Source organism: Bison bison, unplaced genomic scaffold (assembly GCF_000754665.1).
Source record: "Bison bison bison isolate TAMUID 2011002044 unplaced genomic scaffold, Bison_UMD1.0 scf7180017863877, whole genome shotgun sequence".
Taxonomy (NCBI): domain Eukaryota; kingdom Metazoa; phylum Chordata; class Mammalia; order Artiodactyla; family Bovidae; genus Bison; species Bison bison.
In genome coordinates, this window is record NW_011494449.1 from 69,576 (window position 1) to 91,329 (window position 21,754).

Genomic DNA, 21,754 nt, shown 5'->3' on the forward strand with positions numbered 1-21,754 from the left:
GTACTTTGGCCACCTCATGCGAAGAGTTGACTCATTGGAAAAGACTCTGATGCTGGGAGGGATTGGGGGCAGGAGGAGAAGGGGACGACAGAGGATGAGATGGCTGGATGGCATCACTGACTCGATGGACGTGAGTCTGGGTGAACTCTGGGAGTTGGTGATGGAAAGGGAGGCCTGGTGTGCTGCAATTCATGGGGTCGCAAAGAGTCGGACACAACTGAGCGACTGATCTGATCTGATCTGATGCAGATAATATGAAAGTAAAATGTGCAAAGTGTTCAGAGTAGTCTATTCTTACTACTGTATGGATTGGAGCACTGAGAGATGAGATTTCAAGACTCAAGACCACACTGTTAGTAAATGATGAAGTTAGGCTCAGAACAGAGATCTTTCTAACTCTACTCCATAGCTTTTTCTATCATGTTGGAAATTCTCCACCAGGAAATACCATGCCCCCAGGGTTATTGCTGAGGCTGTTTGCCTGTACATTAACATCCCCATTTTAAGATGCCTGTGTTCCAAAGTCTAATTAGTTTTCTGTCCTAGCCTTTGTTCTCTAATGTCACATCTTGCTGCAACCTGCCTCAGAGAGTTTCTCCCTCTACTGATCTACTGTTACTATGCTATAAGCTGTGAAAATAAATAATCAAGACATAGAATTATTAGGAATATAATAAGTTAAAACAGTCTTTGAGAGACTTTGATTAGTTTTCTGTCATGATCTTATTGTACTGTCTTAAAATATGTCATGGCTATTCAAGGCCTTTGCTTATTATCAATTATGACATTAACATTAACATTTGTGTAATAAAACTGATTAACTTGCCCCCAAAAAAGACCCTGATGCTGGGAAAGATTGAAGGCAGGAGGAGAAGGGGACGACAGAAGATGAGATGGTTGGATGGCATCACTGACTCAATGTACATGAGTTTGAGCAAGCTCCGGGAGATGGTGAAGGACAGGAACACCTGGTGGGCTGCAGTCCATGGGGTCACAAAGAGTCAGACATGACTGAGCGACTGAACAACATACCCATTCAGTTGTCAGTGGACATAAGTTGTTCCCATCTTGATTATTGTAAATAATGCTCTAATGAATATGATGGTACCTATATCTCTTTGAGATAGTGATTTTATTTCCTTCACCCAGAAGTAGAATTGTTGGGTCATATGGTAGTTCTAGGGGCTTCCCAGGTAGCACTAGTGTTAAAGAAGCTGCCTGCCAGTGCAGGAGACTTAAGAGGCATGGCTTGATCCCTGGTTGGGAAGATCTCCTGGAAGAGCACATGGCAACACACTCCAGTATTCTTGTCTGGAGAATCTCATGGACAAAGGAGCCTGACAGGCTACAGTCCATTGCATTGCAAAGAGTCTGACTTGACTGAAGCGACTTAGCACATGGGGTAGTTTTAGTTTTAACTGTCCACAGTGGCTGCACCAATTTGAAATTCCACCAATAGCGTACAAAAGGATTCCTTTTTTCCCACATCTCCACAAACATCTGTTATCTCTCATCTTTTTAAATTTATTTAGTGGCTGCTATATCGGACAGTGGCACTTTCAAAGACCACAACCAGAATGAGTCCCTTAGGCGTCTGCTTCTGGTGAATATATCCTTGACATTGATGATATTTTCTGGGGCTCACAGTTGTCCTCCACAGACTTTGCTTATGGAACTGACTAGAAAGAATCAAGCCTTTCAGTAGCACCACATCTTTCTTCAAATGTACTGCTATGAACATGTCAGCATCTGGTTTCAATGTGTTATCTGTGACTCTTTTGCAGCAGAGGTAAAATATGAAAGTTGCTGTGAAATGATGGTAAAAAAAAATGTGACATTTGTGTAAGTGACAAATTGTTATGAGACCATCATTTCTTAAGGTGACTGATTTATCTAGGTAGCGTGCATATTTAACAGGTAACACTATGAAATGAAAACCAAAGTCATAAAATGCCATAATACTCTTATATTTTGAAGTTAAAATATCATCTATAATTTTCCTATTTGTGCCTGGGTAGTAGCCTCACTTTTATTTCATAATTGGGTTCTGGGTGGTTTCTGACACTATTAATTGAAACTTTGCATAGTGAAGTAATTAAATCTAGTCAGCGGAATTTCCTAAGAAATTTATTTATTTATCCCAGCTAGTCAAATAGCTAGGATGGACATATACAACTTTTTATAAACTTCCTCTGAGTTATCAACTTGGAGAGAATCACAAAGCATAAATATAATGCTATTTTATTTCCCTAATTTGAGGCAGGAACTTAAATCTGTTACATGTAGGGAATGAGACAGAGTGCTATGTAAGAAATTAGAAGCCTTGATTTTCTACTAATAAGCCATGACTTTGATCAAGTAGTCAACCTGTCTCAACTTCAGTCTCATCATACATAAATATTGGGAGGATGAAGATAGTCTTTTCTGGACCTAGAGATTGTTGTACTGAGTGAAGTAAGTCAGATGGAGAAGGAGAAACATCATCTGATATCACTTATATGCAGAATCTAAAAAGAAGGGTTTAAATGAACTTATTTGCAAAACAGAAATAGGCTCACGGACTTAGAGAATGAACTTACGGTTACTAAGGGGTTACCTGATAGGGATAGTTAGTGAGTTTGGAATCGACATGTACACACTGTTATATTTAAAATGGATAATCCACAAGGACCTACTGTACAGCACAGGGAACACTTTAATGTTATGTGGCAGCCTGGATAGGAGGGGCGTTTAGGGAGAATGGATACATGTGTATGTATGGCTGAGCCCCAGTGCTGTCCACCTGAAGCTATCACAGCATTGTTCATCAGCTGTGTGCTGTGCTGGGCCTGGGTCAGAGGTTCAGATTTGGGAAGAGACAAACCACTCGAGCAACAGCACAAACTACCGAAGTTCAGACACACAGACCCCTCGTTTCTGCTTGCTTGACTATGACAAGGGGTATGGTGTCATGTGTGAATCGGATGTTTGAAGAAGGGTAAAGAATAACCATACTTGTGAAAAATGTGGAGGAAGAGAGGGAAAGATATAGGAACGGAGGAACAAAGAGAGGTGGAACAAAGGAGAGGTTGCAGAAGGAAAGTTGAAGAAGAAAGAATGCTACTTACTATGCTTTTTTGAAGTATCTTCTGTCACGGTTCTGGGCACACACTAGCTTAGGTCACAGTCCTCAGTTATCTGGATTATTGCAATGCATTTCTAACTTGTACCCTTCCCATGAGTCCTGCAACCTCCATTCTGCATCTGCAGCCAAAGTGATTTTCCTAAAACACAGATCTGATGAGCATGTCACCCCCTTGCTTAAAGTCCTTCATCAGCCTTTCCATCACTCCTCTGAAATGAAATCCTTCCGAGATCATCATGCTCTGACTATTTCATGTCCCTACAGCAATGGTTGGCAAACTTTTTCTGTAAAGGCCTGATAGTATTTTTTTTTTCTCTCTGCAGGCCAATTGGCCTCTGTTGCAACTATTCAACTTTACCATCATAGTAAGAAAACAGCCGCAGACCATTTTTAAGTCAGATCAACGTGGCTGTGTTCCAGTACCACTTTACTTATAAAAACAGTTGGCCCTCCAGCAGGCCTTAGTTTACTGACGCTTGCCCTATGAACTCAAGATCACCTCCTTCATTCAACCCTTAACCCTCTGCACTCAGGACCCAGTGAATTATTTGCAATTCCCTAGTAATACCCTGCTCTCTCTCAATATCATAGTTTTGCAAACACTTTACTGCTGCTAAGTTGCTTCAGTCGTGTCCGACTCTGTGTGACCCCATAGACGGCAGCCCACCAGGCTCTTTCCCCCAGTCTAAATCACCTTTCCTAACCTCATGGCCCAATTAACATTCACTCATCCTTGTGATTCAGTTTAAACCTCCTTGGCCAGCCTCACACAAGCACTGTGTTCCCACTTTTGACACTGAAGTGTACTGACTTGTTGGCATTTGTCTCTCATACCTCACTACCCTAGGCAGTTGGAAGGCAGCAGCCTAGGGTAATGTTACTCTTTTCTTTTCTGGAAATTAATAGACACTAAAATCCATGTGTTATTATAAGGATTTGATACCTGAGGTATCACTTCCTCTATTGCCTAGTGGCAGAATGAGTGTGTGATACTGACTCTGATGACTGAGTCTGGAACAATATAGGTCATATTTTCAATAATTCTAGTTCCTAGAAGTAAGGGGTTTGATATTAAGCCCTAGAAAGGAGGAACTGACCTTAAGTCTCTTCAGTTTATTTTCCTGAATCCTAGTTTATAAAATTAGAGGTGAAAAAAACAGAAATAAAAATAATAACAAAAAAACATCAACTGTACTAGTAGGGTTATTTGTATGAGTTACATGAAAAAATGTTTGGCACATGAGCATAATCTTGAACACACATATAATAATGTAACTGATATGTAATTATATTGCTAGTATATGTTATGTTAATAATCTTTAATGATAATGATGTTGGCAATGAACAAATGCAGGTGGTGTAGGACCAGCTTGACTTCTGATTACAAAGAAGTTGTGTGTACTACGCCCTGGCTTTCTTCCTCATTGTAGGTTTTCATTAAAATATCCAAGAGTAATGAAAAGATGGAAAAAGCTTTAGAGGGCTTGAGACTAGGAAAGAGTGTCATCCACAGAACAGAAACTTTGAGGAATCTGCAAAAGATAATCTTTAGAAAGGACCAAATGATACCCTAAGGTTAATACATGACACCACTTCACGAAAAAAAAAAAGTTACAGAAAAGTAGGTTGAAGAAATTCCTTAAAATAGATAATTTGGAGAGGCCAGAGAAGGACAAGGAACAGTGGAGTATGTGAGTCGTATGTAACAGTATAGATTTAGTAGTGCTGTAATTGCTATAAGAGTGAGTAGGATAATACTGTCATTTTTTGTCATTTCTTGAATAATTATTCATTTTGGTATAAATCCTGAAGGAACAGATGAGCAACACATCACTTAATTTGTCTTCTCGGGTTCCACTTTGGCTCAGCGGTATGAATCTGCCTGCAATGCTGGAGACACAGGAGATGCGGGTTCGACCCCTGGGTTGGGAAGAAACCCTGGAGGAGGGCATGGTAACCTGCTCTCCAGTATTCTTGCCTGGAGAATCCCATGGACAGAGGAGCCTGATGGGCTACAGGCCACAGGGTCTCAAAGAGTCAGACATGACTGAAGCTACTGAGCACACACGCACAAAACAATCTCTAGAGAGGCTCTGAGACTAAGGTCTTAGTTACCTTAAGAAAAAACTAGCAAGTAGCCACTCAAAGGAGACTATAACCTCTACAGATTATTCCTGAATTTGGACCAGATGAAACACAACACTGAATATGAGTCATTAATCTAGACCCAATAAAGAAGAAGAATCTACTGGCACTCTCTCCTTAGGTAAATGAATTATTGAACCATGAATAAATTCATAGTTAAGCAGTTTACTAGGCTAAAGTCTGGGAGAAGTCTCAAGTGGACAGTGAGAAAAATCAAATGAAAAATAATTAAATAAATTTGCTCTTTCAGATTGAGAAAATAGGATAAAATCAATATGAAACCTATGATAACATAACCACTCAACATGTGGTTGTAGATTGCAGAAAAAGACTGGCAGTATTTCCAAGTTAATGGCACTCCATAAGGAGACCAAGCAATATTCTCTTATTTAGAACGATGAGGATATGAGAAAAACTCACTAACCCAACTCTGTATTATACGGAAAAACTTTAAAAAATTTTATTTTATATTGGCGTATAGCTGATTTACAATGCTGTGTTAGTTTCGGGTGTACAGCAAAGGGATTCAGGTATACATACACATACATTTCTTTCTTCTTTAAAAGTTTATTTGTTAATTGAAAGATAATTGCTTTACAAAATTTTATTGGTTTCTGCCAAACATTAGCATGAATCAGCCATAGGTTTATGTATCTCTCCTCCCTCTTGAACCTTCTTCCCATCTCCCACCCTATTCCACCCCTCTAAGCTGTTAAAGAGCCCCTGTTTGAGTTCCCTGAGTCATACTGCAAATTCGCGTTGGCTATATATTTTATATATGGTAATGTAAGTTTCCATGTTACTCTCTCCATACATCTCACCCTCTCCTTCTCCCTGCTTTCCATATTCATAAGTCTGTTCTCTATGTATGTGTCTCCACTGCTGCCCTGAAAATAATTTCATCAGTACCATCTTTCTAGATTCCCTATATATATGTGTGTGTGTGTATGTGTGTATATATATATAACATTTATCTTTCTCTTTCTGACTTGCTTCACTTTGTGTAATAGGCTCTAGGTTCATCCACCTCATCAAAACTGACTCAAATGCATTCCTTATTTATGGCTGAGTAGTGTTCCATTGTATATATGTACCACAGCTTCTTTATCCCGGAGAAGGCAATGGCACCCCACTCCAGTACTCTTCCCTGGAAAATCCCATGGACGGAGGAGCCTGGTAGGCTGCAGTCCATGGGGCCTCGAAGAGTCAGACACGACTGACTGACTTCACTTTCACTTTTCACTTTCACGCATTGGAGAAGGAAATGGTAACCCACTCCAGTGTTCTTGCCTGGAGAATCCCAAGGACGGAGGAGACTGGTGGGCTGCCATCTATGGTGTCGCACAGAGTCGGGCATGACTGAAGCAACTTAGCAGAAGCAGCAGCAGCAGCAGCAGCAGCAACTTCTTTATCCATTCATCTGATGATGGACATCTAGATTGTTTCCATGTTCTAGCTATTGTAAATAGTGCTGCAGTGGTGATGGCCATTCTGACTGATGTGAAGTGATATCTCATCATAGTTTTGATTTGCATTTCTCTAATAATGAGCGATGTTGAGTATCTTTTCATGTGTTTGTTAGCCATCTGTATGTCTTCTTTGGAGAAATGTCTGTTGAGGTCTTTTCCCCACTTTTTGATTGGATTGTTTGATTTTCTGATATTGACTTTATGAGCTGCTTGCTTATTTTGGAAATTAATCCTTTGTCAATTGTTTTATTTGTTATTATTTTCTCCTATGCTATGGGTTGTCACCTTGTTTATAGTTTCCTTTGCTGTGCAAGAACTTTTAAGTTTATTTATTTATTTATTTTTTATTTTCTTAACTTTACAATGTTGTATTGGTTTTGCCATATATCAACATGAATCCACCACAGGTATACACGTGTTCCCCATCCTGAATCCTCCTCCCTCCTCCCTTCCCATACCATCCCTCTGGGTCATCCCAGTGCACCAGCCCCAAGCATCCAGTATCATGCATCAAACCTGGACTGGTGACTCATTTCATATATGATATTATACATGTTTCAGTGCCATTCTCCCAAATCATCCCACCCTCTCCCTCTTCCACAGAGTCCAAAAGACTGTTCTATACATCAGTGTCTCTTCTGCTGTCTCGTATACAGGGTTATTGTTACCATCTTTCTAAATTTCATATATATGTGTCAGTATACTGTATTGGCACTTTCACTTTTCACTTTCATGCAATGGAGAAGGAAACGGCAACCCACTCCAGAGTTCTTGCTTGGAGAATCCCAGGGACGGGGGAGCCTGGTGGGCTGCCATCTATGGGGTCTCACAGAGTCGGACATGACTGAAGCAACTTAGCAGCAGCAGCAGCATACTGTATTGGTGTTTTTCTTTCTGGCTTACTTCACTCTGTATAATAGGCTCCAGTTTCATCCATCCACCTCATTAGAACTGATTCCAATGTATTCTTTTTAATGGCTGAGTAACACTCCATTGTGTGGATGTACCACAGCTTTATTATCCATTCGTCTGCTGATAGATATCTAGGTTGCTTCCATGTCCTGGCTATTATAAACAGTGCTGCGATGAACATTGGGGTACACGTGTCTCTTTCCCTTCTGGTTTCCTCAGTGTGTATGCCCAGCAGTGGGATTGCTGGATCATAAGGCAGTTCTATTTCCAGTTTTTTAAGGAATCTCCACACTGTTCTCCATAGTGGCTGTACTAGTTTGCATTCCCACCAACAGTGTAGGAGGGTTCCCTTTTCTCCACACCCTCTCCAGCATTTATTGCTTGTAGACTTTTGGATCGCAGCCATTCTGACAGGCGTGAAATGGTACCTCATTGTGGTTTTGATTTGCATTTCTCTTATAATGAGTGATGTTGAGCATCTTTTCATGTGTTTGTTAGCCATCTGTATGTCTTCTTTGGAGAAATGTCTATTTAGTTCTTTGGCCCATTTTTTGATTGGGTCATTTATTTTTCTGGAGTTGAGCTGTAGGAGTTGCTTATATATTTTTGAGATTAGTTGTTCGTCTGTTGCTTCATTTGCTATTATTTTCTCCTATTCTGAAGGCTGTCTTTTCACCTTGCTTATAGTTTCCTTTGTTGTGCAGAAGCCTTTAAGTTTAATTAGGTCCCATTTGTTTATTTTTGCTTTTATTTCCAATATTCTGGGAGGTGGGTCATAGAGGATCCTGCTGTGATGTATGTCGGAGAGTTTAAATATGCCCACTTGTTTATTTTTGTTTTTATTTCTATTAGTCTAGGAGGTGAGCCATAGAGGATCTTGCTTTGATTTATGTCATCAAGTATTCTGCCTATGTTTTCCTCTAAGAGTTTTATAGTTTCTGGTCTTACATTTAGGTCTTTAATACATTTTGAATTTATCTTTGTGTATGGTGTTAGAAAGTGTTCTAATCTCATTCTTTTACATGTAGCTGTACAGTTTTCCTAACACCACTTATTGAAAAGACTATATTTTTTCCATTGTGTGTTCTTTCCTCCTTTATCAAAAATAAGGTACCCATAGGTACGTGGGTTTATCTCTGCGCTTTCTATCTTGTTACATTGATCTATATTTCTGTTTTCTTTGCGAGTACCATACTGTCTTGATTACCTTGTAGTATTGTCTGAAGTCAGGAAGGTTGATTCCTCCAGCTCCATTCTTCAAGATTGCTTTGGTTATTTGGGGTCTTTTGTGTTTCCATTTGAATTGTGAAATTTTTTGTTCTAGTTTTGTGAAAAATGCCATTAGTAATTTGATAAGGATCACATTGAATCTCTAGATTGCATTTGGTAATATAGTCATTTTCACAATATTGATTCTTCCTACCCAGGAATATGGAATATCTCTCCACCGTTTATGTCTTCTTTGATTTCTTTCATTTTATAATTTATAATTTTATGTATACATTTCTTTTTTCTCTCTAGGTAGGTTTATTCTCATATATTTTATTCTTTTTGTTGCAATGATAAATGAGATTGCTTTCTTAATTTCTTTTTCTGATTTTTCATTTTTAGTATATATGATCACGGTGTATGAGCTTTTTAATGTGCTCTTGAATTTTGTTTGCTAGAATTTTGCTGAGGATTTTTGCGTCTATATTCATCAGTGATACTGGCCAGTAATTTTCCTTCTGTGTGCTGTCTTTGCCTGGTTTTGGTATCAGGGTGATAGTGGCCTCATAGAATGAGTCTGGACGTGTTCCCTACTCTATAATTTTTTTGAAAGAGTTTTAGAAGGATAGACATTAGTTCCTCTCTAAATGTTTGATTGAATTCACCTGTGAATCCATCTGGCCCTGAGTTTTTGTTTTTTGGGAGATTTTTGATCATAGTTTCAATTTCAGTGCTTGTAATTGGGTTGTTCATAATTTCTATTTCTTCCTGGTTCAGTTTTGGAAGACTGAACTTTTCTAAGAATCTGTCCATTTCTATTTCTTCAGATTGTCCATTTACTGCCATATTGTTACTCATAATTGTCTTTTATAATCCTTTGTATTTCTGCATTGTCTCTTGTGACTTCTCCTTTTTCATTTCTAATTTTGTTTATTAGAAACAAGTTTTTTTGTTCCTTGATGAGTTTGGCTAAAAGTTTTTCAATTTTTGTTTATCTTCTCAAAGAACCAGCTTTTAGTTTTATTAATCTTTATTATTATTTCTTTCATTTCTTTTTCACTTATTTCTGCTCTGATCTTTATGATTTTCTTTCCTTGTGTTATTTTTTGGGATTGTTTTTTGTTGTTGTTCTTCTTTATCTGGTTGTTTTAGGTGTAAAGTTAGGTTGTGTACTCAATGTTTTTCTTATTTCTTGAGGTAGGATTGTATTGCTATAAACTTCCCTCTTAGAACTGCTTTTGCTGTTCTGAATTGCTGTGTTGTATAGGTTTTCAACTGTGTTTTCATTGTCATTTGTTTCTAGGAATTTTTTTTTAATTGCCCTTTTGATCTCCTCAGTAACCGGTTTGTTACTTAGAAACATATTGTTTAACCTCCATGTGTTTGTGTTTTTTACATGTCTTTTCTTATAATTTATATCTAGCCTCATAGTATTGTGGTCAGAAAAGATGACTGACACAATTTTAATTTTCTTACATTTACTGAGGTTTGATTTGTGACCCAAGGTGTGGTCTATCCTGGAGAATGTTCCATGTGCATTTGTGAAGAAAGTGTATTTTTCTGCATTTCATTGTCATGACCTGAATATTTCAATGAGATCCATCTGGTCTAATGTGTCACTTAAGGGTTGTGTTTTCTTACTAATTTTCTGTTTTGATGATCTGTCCATTGGTGTGAGTAGGGTGCTAAAGTCCCCTATTATTTTTGTATTATTGTCAGTTTATCTTTATACGTCTGTTAGTGTTTGTCTTATGCATTGAGGTGTTCCTACATTGGGTGCATAAACATTTACAATTGTTATGTCTTCCTCTTGGATTGATTCCCTTGATCATTATGTAGTGTCCCTCCTTATCTCTTGTAATAGTCTTTGTTTTAAGGTCTATTTTATCTGTTATGAAGATCGCTACTCCAGCTTTCTTTTGACTTCCATTTGCATAGAATATATTTTTCCACCCTCTAACTTTCTAAGTCTATACGTGTCTTTAGGTCTGAAGTGGGTTTCTTGTAGACAGCATATATATGGGTCTTGTTTTTGTATCCAGTCAGTCTGTGTCTTTTGGTTGGAGCATTTAATACATTTACATTTAAAGTAATTATTGATACACATGTTCCTATTGCCATTTTCTTAGTTGGTTGGGGTTTGTTTTTGTAGATCTCTTTCTTCCCTTATATTTCTTGACTATATAAGCCCCTTTAATATTTGTTGTGAAGCTCGTTTGGTAGAACTAAATTCTCTTAACCTTTGCTTGTATGTAAAGCTTTTGATTTCTCCATCAATTTTTAATGAGATCTTTGCCAGGTAGAGTAATCTTGACTGTAGATATTTCCCTTTCAGTACTTTAAATACATCTTGCCATTCCCTTCTGGCCTGCAGAGTTTCTGCTGAAAGATCAACTATTAAACATATGGGGTTTCCCTTGTATGTTACTTGTTACTTTCCCCTTGCTGCTTTTAATATTCTTTCTTTGTGTTTAATCTTTGTTAGTTTGATTAGTAAGTGTCTTAGCACGTTTCTCCTTGGGTTTATCTTGTATGGGACTCTGCACTTCTTGGATTTGAATAACTATTTCCTTTCTGATGTTGGGGTAATTTTCAACTATAATCTCTTAAAATTTTTTTTCATACCCTTTCTTTTTCTCTTCTTCTTCCAGGACCTTTATAATTCAAATGTTGATGTGTTTAATATTGTCCCAGAGGTCTCTGAGACTATCCTCTGCACTTTTCATTCTTTTTACTTTATTCTGCTCTTCAGCAGTTATTTCCACCATTCTATCTTCCAGCTCACTCATCCGTTCTTCTGCCTCAGATACTCTGTTATTGATTCATACTAGGGTATTTTTAATTTCAGTAATTGAGTTGTTTATCTCTCTTTGTTTATTCTTTATTTCTTCTAGGTCTTTGCTAAATGTGTTAATTGATTCTTGCATTTGCTCCATTCTATTTTTCAGGTTTTGGGTTATCTTTATTATTATTCTAAATTATTTTTCAGGTAGTTTGTCTATCTCCTTTTCATGTATTTGGACTTGTGTGTTTCTAGGTTGTTCCTTCATTTGTGCAGTATTTCTCTGCCTTTCCATTTTTAAAAACTTACTGTATTTGACATCTCCTTTTCCCAGACTTTAAGGTAGAATTCTTTCTTTCTTTTGCTTTCTGCCCTCATAAGGTTGGTTCAGTGGTTTGTGTAAGCTTCATATAGGGTGTAACTTGTGCTTGCTCTCTGGTGGGAGGAGGTGAGTTTTCTTTTTTCCTCTGATGGGCAGGGCTGTAAAAGATGGTAATCCTGTCTGCTGATGATTGGGTTTGTATTTTTTTTGTTGTTTGTTGTTTGGATAAGGCATCCTGCACAGGTTGCGGCTGGCAGTTGTGTGATGCCGGGTCTTGTATACAAGTGGTTGCCTTTGTGGGAGTTCTCACTAACTGATACTCCGTGAGTTAGGAGCTCTCTGGTAGTCTCGGGTCTTGGAGTCAGTGCTCTCACTCCAAAGGCTCCAGTCTTGATCTCTGGCTGGGGAACAGAGATTTGTTATGGTATTAAATGGAATTAAAATAAATACAAAAAAAAAAAAAAAGAGAGAGAGAGAATCAAAAGATACACCCCAGACAAATGGCAATTACAAAATCAAGCCAATAATAATTAAATAATGGAATATATACACATACATATACACCCATAAACAAAACCAAAACAGTAAAAAAAAAAAAAAAAAAAAAAAAAAAAAAAAAAAAAGTACAATAGATTGATCAAGCGAACAAAGGAAACCAAAAATGATATCCACCAGTTAAAAACAAAACTAACTAAAGCACAAACTGGAAAGCAAAACTAAAGCAAGGTTGCCTACTGGGGATTAAAGCATGAAAACAAAAGACACTAACAAACATGGTGACAAAAAGAAAGAAGTAAAAAAAGATAGAATAGCAAAGTTAAGTAGAGGTATAAAAAAGATTAATATATATTAAAGATTAACTACAATGGTAAAAGAACAGTAGGGAAAGCAAACAAAAGAATAAATGTAGAATAAAAACAATAAATTTTTAAAAATTAAAAAATAGAGAGAAAAAAATAAAAAAGAAGGAAAACCCTATAGAACCACAAAAGGCCAGCAGAAGTATATAGCAGAAATAAAAAGTGTTATTGAAAACATTCTCAAAAGCTTAAATAGATGTAATGGTACTAATAAAATCAGCAACTACAACAACAGAGGGGAAAAAGGGAAAAGAAGAAAAATATCCAGAAGCAGCTACAGAACAAGTCAAAATATAAGAATAATAAATGAATAATAAATGTTTTTCTTGAGTCTTTTCTGTCAGCCTCCTTTCCCTCACTGGGAGTTGCAGTCCACCAAACCTCCTTAGGATGCCCTCCAACACGGAGGTGGTCTCTGGACCTGCTGTGGGGGCAGCTCAGACTCTAATCTGGTCCTGTTCTTGTGTTCTTGCCTCCAATGTCCACAGCTGTCAGAACTAGTGCATTTTCTTTTGTGGGAACTCTCACTGTCATTTTATATATTCCATAGACATAGAGTCTGCCTACTTGATTGTGTGGATTTAATCTGCAGCTTGTACAGCTGGTGGGAAGGTTTTGAGTCCTCTTCCTTAGCCACACTGCCCCTGGGTTTCAGTTGTGGTTTTATCTCCCCCTCTGCATGTGAATCGTCCACAGGGGTTTGCTCCTGAGCCTGCCCTGGAGGACTTGGGTCTGCCCTAGTGAAGACCAAGTGTGGAGGTGGTGCAGCTGCTTGGGTCACAGGCCTGGTAGCACCAGATACTCTGGGGAGCCTGCAGCTAGGGCACCCAGAAATAGGGTGCTCTGTAAGGGCATGACAATAATAATAAACCTGCCATGCCCAGGTTCCCATGGCAATCTGGGAAGCCCATTTTAAAATATAATTAATTTAAAATGTTGTGTTAGTTTCAGGTGTATAGCAAAGTGATTGAGTTATTATATGTATACATGTATCTATTCTATTAAAAATTCTTTTCCCATTTAGATAGTTACATAATAATGAGTAGAGTTCCCTGCGTTATGTAGCAGAATTTTGTTGGGTATCCATTTTAAATACAGCAATGTGTACATGTTAATCCCAAACTGCTTTACCTTCCTTCCCCCTCATCCTTCCATAACCATAGTTTGTTTTCTAAGTTTGTGAGTCGGTTTTGTAAATAAGTTCATTTGTATCATTTTTAAGATTCAGCATAAGCGATATCATACATGACATTTGACTTTCTGTCTGACTTATTTCACTTAGTGATAATCTCCAGGTCCATTCATGATGCTGCAAATGAAATTATTTCATTCTTTTTAAAGGCTAAGTAATATTCCATTGCATATATGTTCCACATCTTCTTTATCCATTCCTCTGCTGATAGACATTTAGGTTACTTCCATGTCTTTGCTATTTTAAATAGCGCTGTAATGAACATTGGTGAGCATGTATTATTTTCTTTGGATATATGCCCAGGAGTGAGATTGCTGGATCACAGGGTAGCTCTATTTTTGAATTTTTAAATTTTTAAATAGAATCTCCATACCCTTCTCCACAGTGGTTGTACCAATCTACATTCCCATCAACAGTGTAGACGGATTCCCTTTTCTTCACATCCTCTACAGGATTTACTGTTTGTAGACACTTTGAAAAACTCAGCAGTGGCTACAGGATTGGAAAAGGTCAGTTTTCATTCCAATCCCAAAGAAAGGCAATGCCAAAGAATGCTCAAACCACCACACAATTGCACTCATCTCACACGCTAGTTAAGTAATGCTCAAAATTCTCCAAGCCAGGCTTCAGCAATATGTGAACCGTGAACTTCCTGATGTTCAAGCTGGTTTTAGAAAAGGCAGAGGAACAAGAGATCAAGTTGCCAACATCCCCTGGATCATAGAAAAAGCAAGAGAGTTCCAGAAAAACATCTATTTCTGCTTTATTGACTATGCCAAAGTCTTTGACTGTGTGGATCACAATAAACTGTGGAAAATTCTGAAAGAGATGGGAATACCAGACCACCTGATCTGCCTCTTGAGAAATTTGTATGCAGGTCAGGAAGCAACAGTTAGAACTGGACATGGAACAACAGACTGGTTCCAAATAGGAAAAGGAGTTCGTCAAGGCTGTATATTGTCACCCTGTTTATTTAACTTCTATGCAGAGTACATCATGAGAAACGCTGGACTGGAAGAAACACAAGCTGGAATCAAGATTGCCGGGAGAAATATCAATAACCTCAGATATGCAGATGACACCACCCTTATGGTAGAAAGTGAAGAGGAACTCAAAAGCCTCTTGATGAAAGTGAAAGTGGAGAGTGAAAAAGTTGGCTTCAAGCTCAACATTCAGAAAACGAAGATCATGGCATCTGGTCCCAGCACTTCATGGGAAATAGATGGGGAAACAGTGTCAGACTTTATTTTTTGGGCTCCAAAATCACTGCAGATGGTGACTGCAGCCATGAAATTAAAAGACGTTTACTCCTTGGAAGGAAAGTTATGACCAACCTAGACAGCATATTCAAAAGCAGAGACATTACTTTGCCAACAAAGGTTCGTCTAGTCAAGGCTATGGTTTTTCCTGTGGTCATGTATGGATGTGACAGTTGGACTGTGAAGAAGGCTGAGCACCGAAGAATTGATGCTTTTGAACTGTGGTGTTGGAGAAGACTCTTGAGAGTCCCTTGGACTGCAAGGAGATCCAACCAATCCATTCTGAAGGAGATCGGCCCTGGGATTTCTTTGGAAGGAATGATGCTAAAGCTGAAACTCCAGTACTTTGGCCACCTCATGCGAAGAGTTGACTCATTGGAAAAGACTCTGATGCTGGGAGGGATTGGGGGCAGGAGGAGAAGGGGACGACAGAGGATGAGATGGCTGGATGGCATCACTGACTCGATGGACGTGAGTCTGAGTGAACTCCGGGAGTTGGGGATGGACAGGGAGGCCTGGCGTGCTGCGATTCATGGGGTCGCAAAGAGTCTGACACAACTGAGCGACTGATCTGATCTGATTCTGACTGATGTGGTGACCATTCTGATTCACTCTAGTTTTGATTTACATTGTTCTAATATTAGTGATATTTAGCATCATTTCATGTGTTTTTTGGGCACTTGTATATCTTCTTTGGTGAAATGTCTCTTTAAGCTTTCTGCTCCTTTCTTGACTGACTTGCTTTTCCTGTATTGAGCTGCATGAGCTGTTAGTATACACTGGGTATTGATCACTTGCATCATTTGCAGATATTTTCTCCCATTCTGTGGATTGTCTTTTTATGTAAGGATTTCCTTTGCTATGCAAAAGTTTTTAAGTTTAATTAGGTTCTATTTGTTTGTTTTTCTTCCCACTACTCTAGGTTGTTGTTGTTCAGTCACTCAGTCGTGTTCCACTCTTTGCAACCCCATAGACGCAGCACACCAGGCTTCCCTGTCCTTCACCAACTCCCAGAGCTTGCTCAAATTCATGTCCATTAAATTGGTGATGCCATCCAACCATTTTATCCTCTGTTGTCCCCTTCTGATCCTGGCTTCAATTTTTCCCACCATCATGTCTTTTCCAGTGAGTCAGCTCTTCACATCAGGTGGCCAAATTATAGGAACTTCAGCTTCACCACCATAAAGAACACCCAGGGCTGATCTCCTTCAGAATGGACTGGTTGGATCTCCTTGCAGTCCAAGGGACTCTCAAGAGTCTTCTCCAGCACCACAGTTCAAAAGCATCAGTACTTCTGTGCTCAGCTTTCTTTATGGTCCAGCACTAACATCTATACATGACTACTGGGAAAACCATAGCTTTGACTAGACAGACCTTTGTCAGCAAAGTACTATCTTTGATTTTCAATATGTTGTGTAGGTTTGCCATAGCTTTTCTTCCAAGGAGCAAGGGGCTTTTAATTTCATGGCTGAAGTCACCATCCACAGTGATTTTGGAGCCCAGGAAAATAAAGTCTGTCACTATTTCCATTGTTTCCCATCTATTTGCCATGAAGTGATGGGACTAGATGCCATGATCTTAGTGTTCTGAATGCTGACTTTTAAGCCTCTTTTTTCCATTATCCTCTTTCACCCTCATCAGCAGGCTCTTTAGTTCCTCTTTGCTTTCTGCCATAAGGGTAGTGTTATCTGCATATCTGAGGTTGTTGATATTTCTCCTGGAAATCTTACTTCCAGTTTGTGCTTCATCCAGCCTGGCATTTTGCATGATGTACTCTGTATAGAAGTTAAATAAGTAGGGTGACAATATACAGCCTTGACATATTCCTTTTCCAACTGGGAACCAGTCCATTGTTCCATGTCCACTTCTAACTGTTGTTTCTTGAACTGCATACAGATTTCTCAAGAGCGAGGTAAGATGGTCAGGTATTCCCATCTCTTCAAGAATTTTCCAAAGTTTGTCTTGATCCACACAGTCAAAGGCTTTAGCACAGTCACGGAAGCAGAAGTAGATGTTTGTCTGGAATTTTTTGCTTTTTCTATGATCCAATGGATGTTGGTAATTTGGTCTCTGTTTCCTCTGCTTTTTCTAAATTCAACTTGTACTTCTGGAATTTCTCAGTTCATGTACTTTTGACTTCTCGCTTGGAGAATTTTGAGCATGACCTTGCTAGAAAGTGAAATGAGTGCAATTGTGCAGTTGTTTGAACATCCTTTGGGACTGGAATGACAATTGACTTTTTCCAGTCCTGTGGCAACTGCTGAGTTTTACAAACTTGCTAGCATATTGAGTGCTGCACTTTAGTAGCATGATGTTTTAGGATTTGAAACACCTCAGCTGGAATTCCATCATTTTTGCTAGCTGTGTTTGTAGTGATGCTTCCTAAGACCCCCTTGACTTCAGTCCATGATGTCTGGCTCTAAATGAGTGATCACACCATAATGGTTATCCAGGCTTTTTTTTTTTTTTTTAATAGTTCTTTAGTGTATTCCTGCCACCTCTTCTTAATATCTTCTGCTTCTGTTAGGTCCACACTGTTTCTGTCCTTTATTGTGCCCATCTTTGTATGAAATATTTTCTTGATATTTCTAATTTTCTTGACGAGCTCTCTAGTCTTTTCCATTCTATTGTTTTCCTCTATTTCTTTGCACTGATCACTGAGGAAGGCTTTCTTATCTCTCCTTGCTGTTCTTTGGAACTCTGCATTCAGATGGGTTTAGTTTTCCTTTTCTCCTTTGTCTCTCACTTCTTTTTTCAGCTATTTGTGAGGCCTCCTCAGACAACCATTTTGCCCTTTGCATTTCTTTTTCTTGGGGATGGTTTTTGTCAGTGCCTCCTGTACAAACCTCAGTCCATCTTCAGGAACTCTGTCTAATACCTTGGATCTATTTGTCACCTCCATTGTATAATCATAAAGGATTTGATTTAGGTCATACCTGAATGGCCTAGTGGTTTTCCCTACTTTCTTCAATTTAAGTCTGTATTTGGCAATAAGGAGTTCATGATCTGAGCCACAGTCAGCTCCTGGTCTTGTTTTTGCTGACTTTATAGAGTTTCTCCATCTTTGGCTAGGAGGTGGATCCAAAAAGATATTGCAGCAATTTATTTCATAGCATGTTCTGCCTATGTTTTCCACTAAGAGTTTTTTTAGCATCTGGCCTTACATTTAGGTCTTTAATCCATTTAGAGTTTATTTTTGTGTGTGATGTTAGAGAATGTTCTAGGAAAATTCTTCATAGCCTGAAATAACACTCTGGGAAACATCAGCAAATGTTAAAGAGACAAGTTAAAGATGAATGAAAAACAAAAAGGCCAAGTACTCACACAAATGCTACCAGAAATATGTGCAAGAGAAACAGAATTTTCCCAGTGAATAGATAAAGAGTGAAAACTTCCCAACTCACTTAATGAGGACAGTGTAATCTTGATACCAAATCACATGTAAAAATCTTTAGAAAAATGTCTTAAAGACAAATAAATATAAGCACATTTGATAATCATGAGTCAAATGACTCAATAATCTAACAATTTCTCTCCAGTTTAATCTACAGAGTCTATAAATTCTGATCAGACGTCTAGATTTTTTTTTGAACTGACCATATCATTGAAAAGCATATTTGAAAATGCAAAGGGCCAAGAACTAAGATAATATTTAAAAAGCACAAAATTGGAGACTATATATGGGGTGTATTAAAAAACTATAGGAATTAAGAGAGCTTGATATTGGAACAAGGATATAAAATAATGAGCAGAATGGAAAATCCAGTGATTGATCAGCATGTGACATGCAATCATCTAGTCCATGACAAAGGTGCCAAGGCACTGCTGTGGGAGGAATAATTACCAATCGGATAAATAGAAAAGGCCAGCTGAACATCCATTTTAAAAAAAGAACTATTACCTTACGCAATATACAACAGAAATGCTAGATAGACCATGGACTTAAGTGTGAAGGCTAAACTTGTAGAATTGGCAGACAATAACAGAAAAATATCTCCATGATTTTCATAATGAAGACTTCTTAAACTTGCCACAAAAAGTCTAGTGGAAAATAGGCTTTATTAAAATTAAGAAATTGTGTTCATCAAAAGATACTATAAGAGAGTTAAAAGGAAGACAGTGGGAAATGATATTTTGATTCCATATATTTGACAAAGAACTTATATCTAGAGTATAAGTATTCCTAATTATTCCATAAGCTTACCTAAGAGAGCAGAAATGCTAAAACCCATCAACATGAAAAAAGAAAAGGACAAGTAATTAGAAAAGTAAACTCATATGAAACGAGAAAGCACAATCTAGGGAGAGAAAAAAAAGGGAAACCAAAAGAAAAAGGCAATGATAAGAAATGTTTGGAGATTTTGTTAGTTTGTCAATGAGAAGACAATATAAACTAAGGAGATATGGTTCGTGTGTAAATATCATTTAGTAAAACAATGACAAGGATAAATAAATGATAGATGGGAATGCTGTTGGAATATTATTAAGTGTTATATTTTTAGATTTTGACAATTAAACTTTTTTGGAATTCCGAAGGAAAACACAGTTGGATGATATTTCTGTCTTAGTAGCTCAACTGAAGGCAAAACTGAGCTGAAATAAACAGAATATCTGTGCCATCAATCATTTGTCCACAAGAAGCTTCATAAGTGTGTCCAGTACCTTCCAGTTTCTCCTCCAGACCCATTCTCCAACCCTACCTCCCTACTTGCTCTTTCCTCTGCTCCAGGAAGGAACTGACTGCAGGAACCCCTCTGGTTCCATGGGTGTGGTCACTAGGACACGCTTTCAGGATGTTGAAGGGAAGAGAGTGAGCTCCTTGTGTTATTTCCCACCTCTCTTCCTGCCAGTTGCTCCCAGCTGGCCACTCTCCACTCACTTGGCCACCTCTACAAATACGTCTTCTAGAATTTCATAACTGCCTCTTCTTACACACCTTGGGTCTTGGATGGTTCCTTTCCCTGAGGAAGCCCGCCCATACCTTTGAAAATAGTTCCTTTATGGACCTTCCTCAAATCATTCATCTTGACTTGAGTGTGCCCCCTATCTCCTTCTGGGTTTCTAACTGGGAAACATGAGGCAGGTATCACTCAGAACATTCATAGTCACACAGTCACTTCTGCTTTTCTACTCTTTCCTAATGATTTTTAGGGAAAAAGATTCAGTGTTTTCCCTCAGTGACACATCCAGCATGAAATCTTCCCAATAACGAACATATTAAGCACTAACCTTAACTTTGCTGATAGAAATTCACACTTTATACACAATGAAAATCTATTCTTTGTTCTTTTTTATGCCTGTCACTGGGATCATAGGATGTCAGTGTTAAGAAGGAACATTGAACAACATCAAATCCAGAGGTGGCCAAACCGTCGTTCCTATTTATGCTCTGACACATTTTCTAAATTTCAAGAGGATAAATGAAAATTATCCATTCGTTTACAACAGGATCACACAGGTTATTCTGTTGTTTGCAATGTATTTAGTGGACAAGAGTTTTCCAAATATCCACCCCATATGAAAAGCCTGGGAACTCACCAACCTAATTTAACCTCTTCCTTGGAGTGCAGAGAGATTATAGCTTATCCAAATGCATGCAGTTAGCTTGTTGCATAACTTGGAACACAGCCCTGGTTTCTTTGCTCTCAATTAGTGCTCTTTCCATTACACAATCTTCCTTCTTAGATGAAAACTTCCTGCCTCAATATAGTTTTATTATCCATGTTCCTTTGGGATAAATCTCCCAAAAGCAAATTATCAGGTAAGCGAAATGCCAGTTTGAGTATCAAGATAAACATAGCCTTATTACTCAAACTGTGGCCTGAGAACTAGCTGCATCTATATAGACAAAGAATTAGTCACTCAGTAGTGTCCAGCTCTTTGTGATCCCCTGGACTGTAGCCAACCAGAATCCTCTGTCCATGGGATTTCCCAGGTAAGAATACTGGAGTGGGTTGCCATTCCCTTCTCCAGGGGATCTTCTTTACCCAGAGATCAAACCCTGGGTCTCCTGCATTGCAGGCAGATTCTTTCCCAGCTGAGCCATCAGGGAAGCCTTGATCTATATAGGCTGGGAGCCAATTAGAAATGCAAGCTCTCAGCCCCTACACTCACCCTCAACAAGATCCCCTGGTGATTCATAGACACACTAGAATCTGAGACACTCTGGTCTGAGATCTTGATAATTTCAAATCTGTGAATGACAGCTGGAGGTAGTCTGTCTCCAGAATCCAGATACACAAGTAAATGACTATTTTCTCCACCTTCATCACCCTTAGTGGGATTGGCTATAAGAAGGCTCATGAGAAGGACGGTTGCAATCCCTTTCTTTTCAGAACAACAGACTCAATGCTGTGTTAATACCACCCCACCAGACACCCAAGAGTTCTTTGCTTCTAGAGTAAATATTTCCAACTTGCCCAGTGTCGGCTGTCTTCACGAGTTAGAGCTCCTTGAGAATCCATGTTTCTTCCACCTCAT